Below are 14848 nucleotides of genomic sequence, written 5' to 3' on the forward strand. Positions count from 1 at the left end.
ACTCCTTTCAGCTAAGAGCAGGAAACTGAGGCTACAATTTGTACAAGCTCATCGAAATTGGACAGTAGAAGATTGGAAAAACGTTGCTTGGTCTGATGAGTCTCGATTTCTGCTGCGACATTCGGATGGTAGGGTCAGAATTTGGCGTAAACAACATGAAAGCATGGATCCATCCTGCCTTGTATGGAGCATCTTTGGGATGTGCAGCCGACAAATCTGCGGCAACTGTGTGATGCCATCATGTCAATATGGACCAAAATCTCTGAGGAATGCTTCCAGCACCTTGTTGAATCTATGCCACGAAGAATTGAGGCAGTTCTGAAGGCAAAAGGGGTCCAACCTGTTACTAGCATGGTGTACCTAATAAAGTGGCCGGTGAGTGTAGATCTCAGAGAAGTCTCCCAGACTCCAGAATGAGCAGAATGTCTACTAAAGAGTTCTGACAGCCGCCACTAGGAGGAGCTGTCTGCACATGTGTTCAATAGGAGCTGGATCAATATGTCTGCAGAGAGCTCCCCCTAGTGGTGGCTGCAGTCAGCAGGTGCTGTATGCCGGAAGGACTCTTCTATCTATGGAGCTAGTGTTCTCTTTTATCAGCTATACTGGACTGGAGTAAAATAATCCTGTACTGTTTGTCTATTTAATAAGTGCTTCTTTCCAGAAATCTTCTCTAGCGCCCAGGAGACGTTTGTAGGATCGTGAGATCCCACTACACCCTTATATAGAAACTTGACAACTTTCCCGGACATCTGGAGAGGCCCCCCCAAAAAAGGTAGACCTCCCTGGCCCTCGGGGGTCCACAAAACCCCCCAAAAAGCATCCTGTAGAGCAGATATTGAGGGCTTTGGTGGTCACCAGGTGCACATTCAGGGGGCTGAGAAGAGACATGGGGGTCGTGGTCTGAAAACGGGGACTGGGCTATAAGGAAAAACATTGCGGCCCCCTCCTGCTTTGCTCGCTGATGGTGAGACATGGTGAGACGTGGCCGAGCGCGGGGTTAATATTCGCACTTTGGGAACTTTACGGCTCTTTTATGTTCTCTTCTCGCCATCGTCCATCCTAGACATGAACGCTCGCCTCCGGCATCAACACTATAGGAATTCCCATTGCATTAATAACCTTATATACCAGAGTTTATAATGAAAGCCAAAGTACAGGCAGCGCCCCCATAAATGTCTGTCCAGGGGTCCTGCGACTACACGGACAGCGCCGTCTATCACTTTTACACTAGTATAAAATGTTAGATATGACCCCATAAAGCGTCTGCGCTGCTACAAGAGTTCTCACCCCATAATGTGGTGACACGGCGGGCGAAGATCGCGCCTCTGACTCCTGCGGCTCGGGCACCCGGCGGGCGAAGATCGCGCCTCTGACTCCTGCGGCTCGGGCACCTGGTGGGCGAAGATCGCGCCTCTGACTCCTGCGGCTCGGGCACCTGGCGGGCGAAGATCGCGCCTCTGACTCCTGCGGCTCGGGCACCCGGCGGGCGAAGATCGCGCCTCTGACTCCTGCAGCTCGGGCACCCGGCAGGCGAAGATCGCGCCTCTGACTCCTGCCGCTCGGGCACCCGGCGGGCGAAGATCGCGCCTCTGACTCCTGCGGCTCGGGCACCCGGCCTGCGAAGATCGCGCCTCTGACTCCTGCGGCTCGGGCACCCGGCGGGCAAAGATCGCGCCTCTGACTCCTGCGGCTCGGGCACCTGGTGGGCGAAGATCGCGCCTCTGACTCCTGCGGCTCGGGCACCCGGCAGGCGAAGATCGCGCCTCTGACTCCTGCCGCTCGGGCACCCGGCGGGCGAAGATCGCGCCTCTGACTCCTGCGGCTCGGGCACCCGGCAGGCGAAGATCGCGCCTCTGACTCCTGCCGCTCGGGCACCCGGCGGGCGAAGATCGCGCCTCTGACTCCTGCGGCTCGGGCACCCGGCCTGCGAAGATCGCGCCTCTGACTCCTGCGGCTCGGGCACCCGGCGGGCAAAGATCGCGCCTCTGACTCCTGCGGCTCGGGCACCTGGTGGGCGAAGATCGCGCCTCTGACTCCTGCGGCTCGGGCACCCGGCAGGCGAAGATCGCGCCTCTGACTCCTGCGGCTCGGGCACCCGGCGGGCGAAGATCGCGCCTCTGACTCCTGCGGCTCGGGCACCCGGCGGGCCAAGATCGCGCCTCTGACTCCTGCGGCTCGGGCACCCGGCAGGCGAAGATCGCGCCTCTGACTCCTGCCGCTCGGGCACCCGGCAGGCGAAGATCGCGCCTCTGACTCCTGCGGCTCGGGCACCATCAGATCTACAGGAATGCTTCACCATGAAATGGTACACTAGGCTATGACTGCTTCATGATGTCCGCGTGTTGCTGACCCCGCTATACAAATATGCATGGGGGCAGCGGTATGAGTGTGGAGGCGCTTCGCCCCTTTTTGCATGAAAAAGTTACTATGCAAATGAGGAAGGAAGTGCATGGTGGGCGTGTCAGTATCCTGCCTCTGATGATAAGGAAACTGCTGAAAACGCCTCCTGAAAGGACAGGTTGAATAACCCTAAAATAGCCCCAGTGACCAGAGTGACAATTGCAAGATCTCCAATTCTGCTTTGATATAGAAAAAATAACAATTACCACAAATATTTTAAAAATCAATGTAACACAAAACCTGATTTAAACAATAGGACATTTCGCTTTCTGGGCTAAAAAGCAAATTCTACATCAGTCCCCCACCGCTCTTCATTGCCAGCCATGGGCATTAATCATACTGGGGACCCCCATAGGCACAGGGGTGGGATGCGATTGCCCCCTCTGCTGCCCCCCAGGAGCAGAACTCTCTTGTTTTATGTTGTCCTGGGAACAAATAACTTATGAATAAAATTGCATTAGATGTAAGATATGTGGAGGAGGATAAGATCAGGTCCACGAGATGGAACGTAAAACTCGCTGGCGCCTAAAGGAAATCGGAACCTTCTGTGCAATGGCGTCTGCGCTCCTAGATGAATATCCTGGGGGCGGACGGTCCTGACGGGCTCCTCTCCTGCGGGTAATGCTGTATTGCAGACCTCTGAGTAATTCGTCGTTTGTAGATAAAAAGGAAGTGCATTAATTAAGCAATAGAAGGAGATCGCTGAGGTCACTCTCTAGTCTACCGGTAGCATTAGGTAATGTGGTTAGTGATGAGAATTACAGAGATGATTATATATAATTCTATGCGCTGCAGGTTTATTAGGTTCAAAGGAAGATATACATACAGTGGATGAGGCTCCATTTCTTTAGTATGGGCCATTATTTTATGGGGATGGCATAGGAGTCACATAATAATGGTTTTGTCCCATCCATACCTAAGATCATGTCATTTTTAGATCCAAAGCTGAATCAGAACTCCAAATCCCCTGCACAGTTACAAAAGGTGACAATAAAATTGTGTCTGCCTGCAGCCACCACTAGAGGGAGCTCCCTGCACATTGTGTCATTATTGTAAGCTCCTAGGCTCCCCCTAGTGGTGGCTGACAGCAACATTTCATTATTTAAACATTTTGTTGTCTGTTTTTAAAATATTTAGAATACGCTTAAATAATAAAAGAAAGGGATACACCCATTCCATATTACCAAGACTTATTGAGTGTTATATGCTAATTTTTAACCCATGACTTTGCATACAGTTAAAGATGGCAAACGTACCACTCACATTACCGTGTGACTTTGTTCTGATGTCATTGTGGTCATGTTTTCCTTTTTGGTTCTATATGTAAGTAACTCAATATGTTAAATGTATATCTGTAATAATATACAGCTGAAAGGCAGGAAGTGAGTTAGTGGGTGGCAGAGCCACATGGCAGCCAGAAGTCCCCTGGACTAAGTAGAATAATGCTGGCAGCAGGGAGCGCGTCTGCACTGTGTCACTGACTTTCTAGGCGAAGCTATGGCGCATCTGCATAAGTCTATATATGGTGCATTGTGTATGTGAGGAACATGAAATACCGTGAGACTGGGCAAAGGTTTGAGGCTAGTGACTAGTAAGCATTTTTGTGGGCAGAGACAGAGGCAATAAGAGGGAGGCCTAGAGGCTATGCTGTGGTAGGGGATAGCCCCACGGGTGGTTTAGGCAGAAGCTGTCAGTTATCCTGGGTGTCACCTAATATCACTGAGACTAAGTGACAGTTCTCAGAACCCTAGAAAGAGACTGACAAGTATTGTGCAACTTTTCCACTGAGTGTGAAGTAACCACTAAGTGTTGTGTACCACGTGAAGTGTCAGTAACCACTAAGTGTTATGTACCACGTGAAATGTCAGTAACCACTAAGTGTTGTGTACCACGTGAAATGTCAGTAACCAATAAGCATTGTGTACCACGTGAAGTGTCAGTAACCACTAAGTGTTGTGTACCACGTGAAATGTCAGTAACCACTAAGTGTTGTGTACCACGTGAAATGTCAGTAACCGCTAAGTGTTGTGTATCATGTGAGGTGTCAGTAACCACTAAGTGTTGCGTGCCACGTGAAGTGTCAGTAACCGCTAAGTGTTGTGTACCACGTGAAGTGTCAGTAACCACTAAGTGTTATGTACCACGTGAAATGTCAGTAACCACTAAGTGTTATGTACCACGTGAAATGTCAGTAACCACTAAGTGTTGTGTACCACGTGAAATGTCAGTAACCGCTAAGTGTTGTGTATCATGTGAAGTATCAGTAACCGCTAAGTGTTGTGTACCACGTGAAGTGTCAGTAACCGCTAAGTGTTGTGTACCACGTGAAGTGTCAGTAACCACTAAGTGTTGTGTACCACGTGAAGTGTCAGTAACCACTAAGTGTTGCGTACCAAGTGAAGTATCAGTAACCGCTAAGTGTTGTGTACCATGTGAAATGTCAGTAACCGCTAAGTGTTGTGTACCACGTGAAGTGTCAGTAACCACTAAGTGTTGTGTACCACGTCAAGTGTCAGTAACCACTAAGTGTTGTGTACCACGTGAAGTGTCAGTAACCACTAAGTGTTGTGTATCATGTGAAGTATCAGTAACCACTAAGTGTTGTGTACCACGTGAAGTATCAGTAACCACTAAGTGTTGTGTACCACGTCAAGTGTCAGTAACCACTAAGTGTTGTGTACCACGTGAAGTGTCAGTAACCACTAAGTGTTGTGTATCATGTGAAGTGTCAGTAACCACTAAGTGTTGTGTATCATGTGAAGTGTCAGTAACCACTAAGTGTTGTGTACCACGTGAAGTGTCAGTAACCACTAAGTGTTGTGTATCATGTGAAGTGTTAGTAACCACTAAGTGCTGTGTACCATGTGAAGTATCAGTAACCACTAAGTGTTGTGTACCTCGTGAAGTGTCAGTAACCACTAAGTGTTGTGTACCACGTGAAGTATCAGTAACCACTAAGTGTTGTGTACCACGTGAAGTGTCAGTAACCACTAAGTGTTGTGTATCATGTGAAGTATCAGTAACCACTAAGTGTTGTGTACCACGTGAAGTGTCAGTAACTACTATGTTTTGTGTACCACGTGAAGTGTTAGTAACCACTAAGTGCTGTGTACCATGTGAAGTGTCAGTAACCACTAAGTGTTGTGTACCACGTGAAGTATCAGTAACCACTAAGTGTTGTGTACCACGTGAAGTATCAGTAACCACTAAGTGTTGTGTACCACGTGAAGTGTCAGTAACTACTATGTTTTGTGTACCACGTGAAGTGTCAGTAACCACTAAGTGCTGTGTACCATGTGAAGTGTCTGTAACCACTAAGTGTTGTGCCCCTGAGGGAGGAAAAAATAATATCATTGTCCAGCAAATGTGTCTGTGAAGTTTCAGGAGGGCAGGAGTCCCGTTCTCTATGAGGTTCACTGAAAAATTCTGGAAATCTAACATCTGCTTGTAGTCAGAGCACCATGGGTCTTTGGCTTCTGCTGGCAGGTGGAGGCATTAGCTGACATGGGTATTCATGTAAAAATGTATTCGAAAAGTAGCGCCGTTGCCCTAATAAACATGCTGCACTGTGTTCTGCCTAATGCAGGGCCCCTCGGGGGTGGAGCAGGACATAGGGGTCCTCCCTGTCTTATGTACCGCCCCTCACAGACCCTGACTTAGGCTTATCACAATGCATTAAGGGGGTGTCGATAGGATTTGCTGATAGGTTCGGGTCCCCTCTGGAGTTCAGCAGACCAGGGCTCGACCTCTCATGTGCTGCTCTTTCTGCTGCAGCGTGGGCTATGCCTCATTGTGGCTACTATCCCCTGAGTGCTGGTAGCCATGGGCCCCATTATCTGCTCCCGAGGGGCCACTTTTATAACCTATGAGATGGTCATATATGTTTCTTTAAGACCATTTTTTCTCCAGTATTTCTTGTTTCCGCCATGATGTTTTTTAAACTTCTTTTACATTTTGTAATTCCCTAAGGGCAAATGGAAGAAAGAACAATGAGAGGCAGCGCTCAGAATATTGAAAGATATTTTTCATCTCGTGAGTTGATGTCGTTATGTCTTCTTTTGGCGCTTCTGGACTGCAAGCGAACACATAAACATTTTAGGAATATTTTATCAGATTATCTGTCTGCACAAAAATGATTGCTGTATCATATAAAACAAACAACAAACATGGCAGCTTCACATGCTGCACATCATTCATAGTAGATGTAGCAGAGTTAGACTTGTCAAATTAAAGGTACCGTACATACATCTTCCAAGTATAGCAGAGTGTGTGCAATTTATGGCTGCGCAATGAATGGGAATTAATGGACAGAAAAGTATCTGCAGGCAAGTGTTATATCACTCCAGTGTTGGATTCACAGCTACACTGCTCAATAATGCTGTATAATGTCCTCCATGCTGCTGCAGCTTTTTGGCAAGTATTTTATTTTGCCTCAGTGCAGTATTCACAGTTACACTGCTCAGTACTGCTGTATAATGTCCTCAATGCTGGTGCAGCATTCAAGCAAGTATTGTATCTTCCTCCATTACTGGATTCACAGTTCCACTGCCCAGTATTGCTGTATAATGTCCTCCATGCTGTTGCAGTCTTCTAGCAAGTATTTTATCTTGTCTCAGTGCTGGATTCACAGTTGTACTGTTCAGTACTGCTGAATAATGTCCTCCATGCTGCTGCAGTTTTCTAGCATTTTATCATGTCTCAGTGCTGGATTCACAGTTACACTGCTCGGTACTGCTGTATAGTGTCCTCCATGTAGCTTCTGATTCCGTGCATGTGCTATATAGAGGTAGGAGAGCATAAATCCCTTATGTCTGTTTGTGCTGTGTATGGTAGACATCATAGCAACTAGAATCCACACAATAGCTCATAGATATATATGAAATCTAGTCATAGAGGGGAAAACTGGTGACAAATGCACAATGACACAAGTCAAATATTGGCCAGAAACGGCTTCTTCTGAAAAGTTACTTGAAATGCCAGATAGACTTTAAAAGTCCCACACGTTAATGATAAAGACATGACTCTGCTGATTTTGTCCTAGTCTACACAGCAAAGCTGAAAAGTAATCTGCTGATGTCAGAAGTAATCCAAGCCTCAGCTGGGTGATGCTATATTTCAGGAATGTTTGTAGAAATTGAAGAACATCCAGAAAGCCTGGACCTCTTCTTCTTCATCTTCTTCATCACCTTCTTCTATTTCTTCATTATTGTTTTTTAGTGGTTTTTAAGACCATAATGTATCTAATATTGAGAAGTCAACAGAAAACATTTTCTCAAATTTTCCCCAATTTTCTTTCCCGTCTGTTCCTTGGAAACATATTTTCCTTTTTTTAATAAGATCCTTTGCGGAGAAGATTGCAGCAGAACGTTCTGTACAACTTTCATCCGAAAGATAAAGTAGCGATAGAAATACACATTGTACATCTTGTGTCCGCACCCTGGAATCCTCAGGCAATGACTGTCACACTGTGTTCTATTTTTCCAAAGAATATTATACATTTATGTGAGAAATGATGCGATCGCTGTAAATGACAACAGCTGCTGTGCCGCTGCCGCTCCTGACACGGATGAGTTGGCAAAAGTGCTGCAAACTGGGTCATGTTGAGTCACATGGCGCCCAGCAGGATGGGTTTGTCACAGCTCATTTTAAGGTGGGCGCTGGTATTGATTAAGCCAGTAAGTGAAGAGGTGGCGCTTCACATTTACCCACATATCAACGCCAAATGACAAAACAGTATGCCTACCCCTTTAAAAAAATAAAAATCTAAAAAAGCTGCCCATATACCCCATAAAAAAAAAGTTTGGTGCACATACTAGTCTGATATGGTGAAGGAAGTGTCCTGATTCTCTATATGTAGAAATCTACTCATTCTTATTCAATAGCATTCTGCCAGCACTATTGGTGCTGGAGCGTTTGCACCTCAGTTCCCAGCATGCATTGCATGTACACTGGAGGAATGAACATGTCCGCACATTACACATTGATTCCACTGTGTAATACTTCATAACTCCTGTGGTGGCGCTGCAGGGAAATTAATCATTTGCTGACAGATTGGAACAGGACCCTCAGTTTACACAGACCATTATGTTCAGTGATGAGGCAAACTTTTTTGGGTGGGCCATTTATATGGATACACCTAAAACAAATGGGAATGGTGACAGGTTTCTTGTGTAGGGTGTCTTGCATTGAAATCTGCTGCAATGACCCTGTACTGCGTTCACCAGACATCAGCACGATTTCTATCCGCTCCTCACGTGCTAACCACTGCGACATGTCAATGGCTGTAAACAGAGAAACTTGTAAATAACTCTTGAAAGAATAAAGTTATGTTAAAACCAAGCACACCATTGTTTTTCTTGTGAAATTCTCAATAAGTTTGATGTGTCACATGCCGTCTTCCTATTGGAAAAAATAAAGTTGGATCCAAAATGGCCGACTTCAAAATGGCCACCATGGTCACCACCCATCTTGGAAATTTTTCCCCCTCCCATATACTAATGTGCCGCAAACAGGACGTTGATATCACCAACCATTCCCATTTTATTTAGGTGTATCCATATACTGTACATGGCCCACCCTGTAGATAGTGTATAATACTGAGTGGATGGTGTTTAATACTGTACAGATAGTGTATAATACTGAGCGCATGGTGTATAATACGTACAAACAGCATATAATACCGTACAGATAGTGTATAATACTGAGTGGATGGTGTATAATACCGTACAGATAGAGTACAATGATGAGTGATGAGTGAATGGTGTATAATACCGTACAGATAGTGTATAATACAGTACAGTGACAGTGTAATACTGAGCGCATGGTGTATAATACAGTACCGATAGTGTATAATACCATACAGATAGTATATAATACTGAGCAGATGGTTTATAATACCGTACAGATAGTGTATAATACTGAGCGGATGGTGTATAATACCGTACATATAGTGTATAATACTGAGCGGATGGTGTATAATACCGTACAGATAGTGTATAATACCGTACATTTAGTGTATAATATTAAGCAAATGGTGTATAATTCCGTACAGATAGTGTATAATACTGTACAGATAGTATAAAATACCATACAGACAGTGTATAATACCGTACAGAGAGTGTATAATACCATATAGAGAGTGTGTAATACTGAGCGGATGGTATATAATACCGTACAGATAGTGTATAATACCGTACAGATAGTGTATAATACCGTACAGATTTTGTATAATACCATACGGAGAGTGTAAAATACCATAGAGCGAGTGTGTAATACTAAGCGGATGTGTTTAATACCGTACAGACAGTGTATAATACCGTACAGAGAGTGTGTAATACTGAGCGGATGGTGTATAATACCGTACGGATAGTGTATAATACCATACAGATAGTGTATAATACCGTACAGAGAGTGTGTAATACTGAGCGGATGGTGCCGCCGATGGCCCCCGGTAAGGACTATACTGTGATTTTGCCATCAGTTACACAGCGCGCGCCTGGAAGGATAATTCGGATAATACATAACACAAATATTGGTTGACATGAGCCATAGTGCGGCTCTGTGGTCTCCCGTAGAACAGGGATTGCTGGTTACTTTCAAGCCTGCAATTACAGAGCTGAGTTCAGAAATCCATCTCCCGTCACCTCCACAAATCCCGAGCTCATTCACGTTGCCATGCGGCTGTTTACCCGGTAAACAATAAAGTGGTTTCTGTGTGTTGGCGTCTGTCCTGCAGCCGCCGGCGGATCCTTCCTGAATCCAATATTTATAAATCAAAGTGGCAAATCCATAAATACTTCCTCCGATAAGGAAGCAACGAGGGGGGGAAGTCTCCGTCTCTAAGGTGTTTATACAAAGTAACACTTCTGCCACAACCGGGACCCAACGAGGATTATTACCTTCCAGGAGACTTATGGGATCGTTCTTTTTTCTTCAATCACATTGAAGGGTTCTGAGACTGCAAAAAGTTCAGCTTTTTTTTCAGTAACAGCGACACTCTTGTCTTCTGGAAGAGTTTGGTATTGCAGCTGCCCTTAGACCCCTGTGATTCCCCTCTGCCACAAACATCAGCATCATATACGGCACACGGTAGCTCTGGAACAAATTGTGGGGTCCTCATAGATTCTTCAATGGAGCCCTGGAGCTTCCAGTTTACTGTCACTGACTATTTCTTCTGCTGATCAGTGTGCACCGGCCATGCACTTCCTATTGGTTCCTCTTCCTTCTCCCAATCGGCTCCTCTTCCTTCTTCCTATCAGCTCCTCTTCTTCCTATCGGTTCCTCTTCCTTCTCCCAATCGGCTCCTCTTCCTTCTTCCTATCAGCTCCTCTTCTTCCTATCGGCTCCTCTTCCTTCTTCCTATCGGCTCCTCTTCCTTCTTCCTATCGGCTCCTCTTCCTTCTTCCATTCAGCTCCTCTTCCTTCTTCCTATCGGCTCCTCTTCTTTCTTCCAATTAGCTCCTCTTCCTTCTTCCAATCAGCTCATCTTCCTTCTTCCAATCAGCTCATCTTCCTTCTTCCAATCAGCTCCTCTTCTTCCAATCAGCTTCTCTTCTTTCTTGCTATCAGCTCCTCTTCCTTCTTCCTATCGATTCCTCTTCCTTCTTCCAATCAGCTCCTCTTCCTTCTTCCTATCGGTTCCTTTTCCTTCTTCCAATTGGCTCCTCTTCCTTCTTCCAATCAGCTCCTCTTCCTTCTTCCAATCGGATCCTCTTCCTTCTCCCAATCAGCTCCTCTTCCTTCTTCCTATCGATTCCTCTTCCTTCTTCCAATCAGCTCCTCTTCCTTCTTCCTATCGGTTCCTTTTCCTTCTTCCAATTGGCTCCTCTTCCTTCTTCCAATCAGCTCCTCTTCCTTCTTCCAATCGGATCCTCTTCCTTCTCCCAATCAGCTCCTCTTCCTTCTTCCTATCGATTCCTCTTCCTTCTTCCAATCAGCTCCTCTTCCTTCTTCCTATCGGTTCCTTTTCCTTCTTCCAATTGGCTCCTCTTCCTTCTCCCAATCAGCTCCTCTACCTTCTTCCTATCAGCTCCTCTTCCTTCTTCCTATCAGCTCCTTTTCCTTCTTCCAATCAGCTCCTCTTCCTTCTTCCTATCGGCTCCTCTTCCTTCTCCCAATCAGCTTCTCTTCCTTCTTCCAATCAGCTCCTCTTCCTTCTCCCAATCAGCTCCTCTTCCTTCTTCCTATCGGCTCCTCTTCCTTCTTCCAATCATCTCCTCTTCTTCCAATTAGCTCCTCTTCCTTCTTCCTATCAGCTCCTCTTCCTTCTTCCTATCAGCTCCTCTTCCTTCTTCCAATCAGCTCCTCTTCCTTCTTCCTATCGGCTCCTCTTCCTTTTATCTTGTCCCTCCAGTCTTGAGGTGGGTGCCACCCCTGACTAGGCCCAATGCCATCATGTCGGGGGCTTTGCACCAGCATCACATATCTTGCTCCCAACTTTCAGGAGCGTTGTGACCCATGGAACCAAATGGGGCTCAGTCACAAAACCAAGACTGGAGGGACAAAAAGAAGGAAGAGAAGCCAACTGGAAAAAGGGAGATGGGACTGGTATTGGGAGGGCAGAGGAGAGGGGAGTATAAGGCCACGTTCACACATTCAGTATTCGGTCAGTATTTTACATCAGTATTTGTAAGAGAAAACCAGGAGTGGGTGATAAATCCAGAAGTGGAGCATATGTTTCTATTATACTTTTCCTCTGATTGTTCCACTCCTGATTTTGACTTACAAATACTGATGTAAAATACTGACCAAATACTGAACGTGTGAACGTGGTCTAAGAGTTTAGTGGGGGGGTTTAACTCTTCCTGGCATCCACAATGCTGCAATCCAGAATTTGGTGGAATCTTGCAAATCTATTGGCTAGAATTTGTTGTGAAATTCATAGCAAATTCGATTAGTTTACAGTTGACCCACTCATCTCTAGTAAGTAATGCTTATTTAATACTTTTTGAACAATTTTTATAAAGTCCCTGAAAATTCCTTTAACATCTGCCATTACAACATCTTTCCATAGCTGGAACATGTAAAATATGAACGTTTGCAATCCTATTATCATCTGCCAGCAGCCTGTTCTCTTTTTCCCTCTGTCCAAAAACCTAATCAATCTCCCAAAAATCCCTGTGGCATAAAATAGCAAATATTATTCCAAGAGGAGGGGATAAGAGGGGGATGCAGCTGCAGCTTCTCACTAATGCAGCATCAGGAGAGAGGAGAGGCGGAGCAACGGAAGTAAAACATCTGATTGGTTCAGAACACACAGCATAGCTCTGACATCACCCCAGCAATAGCCAATCAACGGCACAGACACGACTGTATCTACTGCTTACTGTAACTCCACAGAGAAAATGTATCAACAACACGTCAGGACTGATAACTTTTTATTCCTTTCAGATGATGAACATTTGATACAAGTTTGCAAAACACATAATTTTTCCATAAAGATATTTCCCTCTGCCGGATGATTTGTTTCTTTTTCTCCCTTGATGTCGTCAGTCCAGCGTCATACATTGTATGCAGTTATCAGCCTGGATGTGACCACAGTGTAATGTCTGCCTGGTAATTTACAGAACATATTCCGCCCAACCAGGGTGCGATATATATTCTGCACAATCGCTCTTTGGATGATCATTTTTTGCCTGATCTGTAAAGTTTCTCCAACTTCAAAGACATTTTGTTGTGTACGTCCAATCCTAGAGAAAGCCTTACTGAGCAGGGGCTCCAACCAAACACACATTGGGACCTTTAAATTCACCTTGTCACTCCATACAACCAGATTTGGAGACCCCCATACCAAATTAGACCCCTCATTATTATGACATCTGTTGATGGTATGGTCTCAGGCACAGACCTTCTTTTGCCCTACCCTACTTGCCAACGGTCTCGATTTTGCTGCTACAATTCACAAATGAATCCAAAATCTAGTAACGCTCTCGGTCTACTGCTGGCTGCAGAATGATGCAACTAAGAATCTGTCAGTGAGCTCCTTCTGTTGGGCCGATGGGAGAGTTTCTTACTTTTATCTGTCCTTTTTTTAGTTGCTCTCAGCTGATTTATGACCGATGACCAGATCAAAACTGGATGTGCAAGGAAACAAAAAGCCTGTAGTTGCCAAACAGTGCAACATTTTTTAATGGCAAACATGATTTTTAGACACTATTATACGCATTTAAATACAAAAAAATCTTCCCGATATGGACAACCCCGTGTCCAGGTTTGAAGCTTTGCAATGTTCCTAAATATGGGTCTATTGTCATTAAATAAAAAATAAATAAATAAAACAATGGGTTTTCTAAGTAATACTGAAAGGGGTTGTCACTTTTCTGAACAATTTTATTTTTTTCTACATAAACGCATGCATTTATGTGTTTATGGCATTTCAGATCCCCACTTTTTCACTTTTTGGCCACCACAAATGCTCTTCTATATCACTCAATTCAGGTCTATGGAAGTAACATACCATTTGACTTTTAGCTTAACTCCCATAGACTTCAATGGAGAGAACGGCGCTCAAATGCAGCTACTCATTCACCCTAAAGACCCCAGAGTTATGGTATATCCACGGAATGCCCCTTTAAATTTCTGAAGTCTCCACTATCATAGATTATATGTGTATCATTCTCATTAAAGTGTAATTATCTTTAAGCTTGAAGGTATAATGTATTGTATCGGATTCCATCATTTGTTACCAAGTCGCAGAGCAGGGAAAGTGCTGGAAATCAATGGAGCCGAGTAATTCCCAATTATTGTAATGGGTTTCAGAGGCAGCAGGATCTCCATTGTATCACAATGCTCCGTCGTCTCCAGAGGGGAGAATAATGGCCTCTGCTCTTCAGAGACTTTGTATATCTGATACTATTTCTATCTATTTGGTTGGTTATGATGTTAGGTGTTTCCTATAAGGGACGTATGGTCCCTAAGACTGGGGCAGACACAGGCGATACCTGAGGGCGAAGAGGAACCTTCCTATTGGTACTTGTGAATGGAGCCAGACATCTATCTATATAATTGTCTAAGGGGTACTTCCGTCTGTTTGTCTGTCTGTAACAGAAATCCCGGGTCGCTGATTGGTCGTACGTGGGCTGTGTTATATACTACGTGGGCTGTGTTATATACTACATACATATTCTAGAATACCTGATGAGTTAGAATCGGGCCACCGTCTAGTGTGTATATATCTGAGATACGGTACTTGGATAATAAAATTACATCACTCCATGCACATTGCTATGGAATATGTGGGTGCTATGGAAACAATGGGAAATGTATCCATTCAACTTATCAAATTGTAGTTTTAAGAAACTTTGCAGAAATAAATAGTACAAGTGAATATAAGAAACATTGTAATATATCTTACCAACAGCACAGTGGCTCACTGGTTAGCACTGTACATGGCTCAGTGGTTAGCACTGTACATGGCTCAGTGATTAGTACTGTACATGGTGGCTCAGTA

The sequence above is a fragment of the Ranitomeya variabilis genome, chromosome 8 (genome assembly GCF_051348905.1).
Source record: "Ranitomeya variabilis isolate aRanVar5 chromosome 8, aRanVar5.hap1, whole genome shotgun sequence".
NCBI lineage: Eukaryota > Metazoa > Chordata > Amphibia > Anura > Dendrobatidae > Ranitomeya > Ranitomeya variabilis.